A 6,000-nucleotide genomic window follows, 5' to 3' on the forward strand; every position below is an offset into this window, starting at 1 on the left:
AAAACTAATAGGCTATAGACGTTGTGGTTGTTTTACAAGTTATAACAGAGTTAAAGAAAATCACTGGAGAAAAGTCAAATACAAAAGAGTTTATTCTTGTACAAGACAAGTACAGATCAAAACTCTGAGGACAGTTCTACTACTAATAAATCAAACTGTTGTTTTTTTCCCTTCTACCTCTGAATGAGCACCTGGAGTTTCCTGACATAAGGGAAACAGAGGGTGTCTTCGGGTCTTCAGCTTAGTTTAGGTCAGTCGTGCCCTTTTCATGTCACTCCTTAGCTCCTCCTCAATATACTAACGGTTTATTTTTATGGGTGTAAATTGGGAGACCTTTTCTTCACTCTCACAAATCCGGCGCTGTTATTCACCCAGCTGTACCTACAGATGATGTGCTTTTCACAACCAGACTAAGTATATTCAATATTATACATCATTGTTATTTTACACACTTTCATTTTATGTTTGATACAATGTACTTGCTAGACACTAATATTCTACAACAATAGTTCGGAGCCCAAGCTAAACAATTAAAAAACATTAAAAGATAATTTCATCAACAGGGAAAAAGAGTTATAAGTATTAAGTATACATATCTATATACACGTTTACAATTCACATAAGTAGGGCTATCTATAGACATGTTGATGTAATCTCTTAATTTTGGTTGATGTTAAGAGAAAGCATAATCCACTGGTTGTGGATTACCACCTGGTGTGGGGGGTACATACTTCATTAAAAAGCTTCACAAATCAAACTTAAACTTTTGACTCGTGAAGATGTGCTTTTGTACTGAACTTGCATTTTGAAAGTGTTGTCAAAACATCGGTTATACAATAAAATCATTGGAGTTTATTCAATATATGATATTTTTACAACATCATGGGCATGTTCCAAGAAGCGGGTGTGTGGATTTATCTGGTTAACTTTAACCTTGTACTCCCTCCAGTCTGAAACAAGGACCAATAAAATAAATGAATCCTTTATTAGTTGTTTATACTCAGTACAGTTATACAGATTACAGGCCTCAGAATATTATATTAATAGACCAATTCTGAAATAAAATAAAATAGCCTTTCTGCATAACGAGTAGTTTTACTTTTGACACTTTAAGTATATTTTCTTGCTGATACTTGCTATTACTACTTTTACTAAAATAAAAGAGATTGATTTTTCACCGCTGATGACTGAGCTGTGTATTTACAATTATTACTAAAACCTATTAGTAGTAGATAAATGTGCAAGAAAGACACAGCAATCATTTTCCTGTGACCATTGAGGAATTACAAAGTTTAAAGAGTTTACCCAAACCAGATACAAGTGGTGGAATAAAGTAAAATTAGTGACTTCCCCCCAAATAAGTGGATTCTTCAGATCCAGCTCCATGCAGTCATTGCTGTGTAAACCCCTGAGTTCTCACTTTCCTCTCTCCATGATCAGAGCCTCCAGGGTTCTCATGTTGTCCCCGGGGAGGCTGCTGTTTGGCTTTCACAACAATGAGCTCATCACTGAGTCCCCCTCCGCATCCAGGCTCCACCTGAAAGGGGATCCACAGCTCTGCACTGGGCTGCAATTTCAAACCAGCGTGTGGAGCTCCAGGATAATTAAACAATGATTAATCCAGCATACGTGGATCGCTGCCGTATCAATGAATACATGAATACTTTAGTAAGGAGTTTTTTAACAAGCTGATCAGAATATTTGTTAAAGGTTCAATGTGTAATTCTGAGCCACCTGCGCCAAAGAAACAGGGGGCAGAATTTTACCTTTAAACTGGGTCCATACAATCTCTAATGTTTTTATTTTAGTTGTAGTAGTTTGGCATATTTATTGTATTCAAATTTATTCTTCATATTGTTCATATGCATTTACTCCTGTGTGAAGCCTAATTTTATAATCTTCATGTGGAGCTGATCATCTGTGTTTACTGAGGCACTGATGTTAACCGGGGCTGTAGTCCATGTGACGTTACGTTAGTTAGCTTTTTGGACTAAATCCAAAGTGGCAGAAACTAGAAAACTACCGGCATATCCGTCTCTTCTTCCCGGTGGCAGCGCAGCCAGGAGAGCAGCCCGCCGAGGGAGGAGAGAGGTCGGCAGAGCCGGCACTCGGCAGCCCCCCAGTCAGACGGAGCCCCAGTCAGCGGCCCGAGTTCAGCCAGAACCAGCCGCAGCCCTGCAGTCACAGCTGCTGCTGGACCTGTGTGGTGGCAGCAACAGGGAGTCTGCAGTTCCCCGGTGCTGTGATTGAACTCCAACTAACTGCTAACTGAAGCTACGCCGGAGCTGCCGACAGCTGTACACTCAGAGAAACAGCCTCCTGGCAGCTGTGAGGACAAAGAGAGGTGGTGCGGTGGTTTTCTTGTTTCTGCCACTTTGAATATCTATCCATCCATCCATCGTCTACCGCTTATCCGGGGTCGGGTCGAGGGGGCATCAGCTCCAGTAAGGAACCCCAATCTTCCCTTCTCCGGGCCACATCCTCCAGCTCCGACTGGGGGATCCTGAGGCGTTCCCGCCAGTGAGGAGATATAATCTCTCCACCGAGTCCTGGGTCTTCCCCGGGGTCTCCTCCCAGTTGTACGTGCCTGGAACACCTCCCTAGGGAGGCGCCCAGGTGGCATCCTTACTAGATGCCAAAACCACCTCAACTGGTTGCTTTCAACGTAAAGGAGCAGCGGCTCTAATCCAAGTCTCTCACGGATGGCTGAGCTTCTCACCCTATCTCTAAGGGAGACGCCAGCCACCCGCCTGAGAAAAACCCATTTCGCCCGCTTGTACCCGTGATCTCGTTCTTTCGGACATGACCCAGCCTTCATGACCATAGGTGAGGGTAGGAACGAAGATCGACCGGTAGATTGAAAGCTTTGCCTTCTGGCTCAGCTCTCTTTCGTCACAACGGTGCGGTACCGCTGCTCCGATTCTCTGGCCAATCTCTCACTCCATCCACCACCACCCCGGTCTGTGCCCCCTAGGCACTGTCCCAGACTTCCACGCAATGTTGACGAGGCGTGTCAACCATGACAGCCCCTCAACACCCAAAGCCTTCAGCATTTCTGGACGGATCTCATCAACCCCTGCGACTTTGCCACTGTGGAGTTGTTTGACTACCTCAGTGACTTCCATCAGGGAAATTGACGATGATCCCCCATCAGCCTCTACCATAGAGGGCGTGTTAGTCGGATTCAGGAGTTCCTCAAAGTGCTCCTTCCACCGCCCGATAACCTTCTCAGTCAAAGTAAGCAGGGTCCCACCCTTGCTGTACACAGCTTGGATGGTTCCCCCTCCTGAGGTGCCGGATGGTTTTCCAGAAGCACCTTGGTGCCGACCGAAAGTCCTTCTCCATAGCTTCTCCGAACTTCTCCCACACCCACTGTTTGGGTTTAGATCAGGGAGGCCGTTCCTCCCAATCACGCCTCTCCAGGTGTCTCCATCGTTTCCCGTTTGCGTTGAAGTCTCCCAGCAAGACTACGGAGTCCCCTACTGGAGGCCCCTGCAGGGCTCCATTCAGGGTCTCCAAGAAGGCCGAATACTCTGAACTGCGGTTTGGGGCATAGGCACAAACAACAGTCAGAGTTTCCCCCCCTATAACCCGAAGGCGTAGGGAGGCAACCCTCTCGTCCACCGGGGTAAACTCCAACGTAGCGGCGCTCAGCCAGGGACTTGTGAGTATCACCACCCCCGCCCGACGCCTCACACCTTGGGCAACTCCGGAGAAGAATAGAGTCCAACCCCTATCCAGGAGTACGGGTCCAGAGCCAAGACTGTGCGTAGATGTAAGCCCCACCAGATCCAACTGGTAGCGCTCCACCTCCCGCACTAGTTCCGGCTCCTTCCCCCACAGAAAGGTGACGTTCCATGTCCCCAGAGCCAGCCTCTGCTGTCCGGGTCTGGTCCGTCGAGGTCCCTGACCATCACTGCCACCTGTGTGACAGCGCACCCGACCCCAGCGGTTTTTCCCATGAGTGGTGGGCCCACAGGATGGATGGATGGGAGGCACCACGTAGCTTCTTCGGGCTGTGCCCGACTGGGCTCCGTGGCAAACCCGGCCACCAGGTGCTCGCTGTCCGGCCCTCCCTCTGGGCCTGGCTCCAGACGGGGGCTTCCTCCGGGCAGGGTCTCTCCTTTCCTTTCCCTTTTTTTCATGAAGTCGTTTTGAACCATTCTTAGTCTGGCCCCTCGCCTGAGACCAATTTGCCTTGGGAGACCCTACCAGGAGCACTAGGCTCCAGATAACACAGCTCTCAGGTTCATAGGGACACACAAACCTCTCCACCACGATAAGGTGATGGTTCCCAGAGAGGACTTTGAATATAATCAAATCAAATCAAATCAAATCAAATTTATTTATATAGCGCAATATCACAAATTATACATTTGTCTCAGTGTGCTTTACAGACTGTACAGGATACGACACCCTCTGTCCTTAGACCCTCGCATCGCACAAGGAAAAACTTCCTAAAAGAAACCCCACAATTAAAGGGTGAAAAATGGAAGAAACCTCAGGGAGAGCAACTGAGGAGGGATCCCTCTCCCAGGATGGACAGACATGCAATAAATGTCGTGTGTACAGGATCAACAACATAGTACAAATACAACATTTGACAAAAATTATGTTGTGTTGAAAAAGAGAAAGTATGGATGAATCCAGGAAAATGTCAAAAAGGCGTCCAGCAGGACCAGTGCAGCAGGCGCAGCCACGATTCATGATCCTGACGTAAACTTTATCAGTGGCAACCTGCCACATGAGAGACACAGAAACTCCGGGGATGATACCCCGGATGCTGTGTTAGTAACATACATTTACATAAATGCACACAGATAGAGAGGGAGAAGAAGAGAGGGAGGGGAGGAGAGAGGAAGAGAAGGAAGAGAGTAGGGAGGTGTCCCCCGGCAGTCTAAGCTTATAGCAGCATAACTAGGGGCTGATCCAAGGCAAACCTGAGCCAGCCCTAACTATAAGCTTTATCAAAAAGGAAAGTCTTTAGCCTGCTCTTAAATGTGGAGAGTGTGTCTGCCTCCCAAACACAAACTGAAAGCTGGTTCCACTGGAGAGGAGCTTGATAGCTGAAGGCTCTGGCTCCCATTGTACTCTTAGAGACTCTAGGAACTACAAGTAACCCTGCAGTCTGGGAGCGCAATGCTCTAGTTCAGGGGTCGGGAACCTTTTTGGCTGGGAGAGCCATAAAAGCCAAATATTTGTTTATGTATTTCCTTGAGAGCCATATATTTAATCAATTTGAACGCAACTTTATGCATGCATTTTTTTAAGAATAACACGTCTCCGAGTACTAATAGCGGTATCAGTGTTGCATTGAACACGTGCTCTTTTATTAAATAAACTAAACGCTTACGTTATTTATCTCATATTTCAGTGTTTACTGCACGGGTGTCAAACTCAAGGCAATTATGACCTATTTAACCTCTTATGTCTGTTGTTGGTGTTGTTTTTGTTGTTGTCCTGCATTTTAGCGCCTTGAGATTGCTTTTAGCTTTGAAAGGCGCTTTACAAATACAATTTATTATTATTATTATTATTATTATTATTATTATTATTATTATTATTATTATTATTATTATTATTATTATTATTATTATTATTATTATTATTATTATTACTATATCCGGCCCGCGAGAAAATATCATATGTCTGTCATACCTGGCAATCAATGCATGGCACAACCACGGGAAAAGACATTTGAGGAAGTATCTAAATGTGTGAATGAAATGAAAGTTTGTGGAAAGCAAAGGGAAACACACCACAGATCTCTGGGACGATGTGAGCTGGACTGTTTGTGCGACATAACGAAGCATCTCACTGTTAAACCTGCAGCTTCAGGGCCGTGTGATCACGGACATGTATGATGCCAAGCTGCCTGTGGGAGACTCTGATGCAGAAGGAAACTTTGGTCACTACGTGTTTCCAAACACTGACAAACATCTCCACCGCTGTGTTCCCGACAGCATTATGCTGATGCACTGAGAGCATTTGCCGACTTTG

This window comes from Cottoperca gobio, chromosome 13, assembly GCF_900634415.1.
Source record: "Cottoperca gobio chromosome 13, fCotGob3.1, whole genome shotgun sequence".
Classification (NCBI taxonomy): domain Eukaryota; kingdom Metazoa; phylum Chordata; class Actinopteri; order Perciformes; family Bovichtidae; genus Cottoperca; species Cottoperca gobio.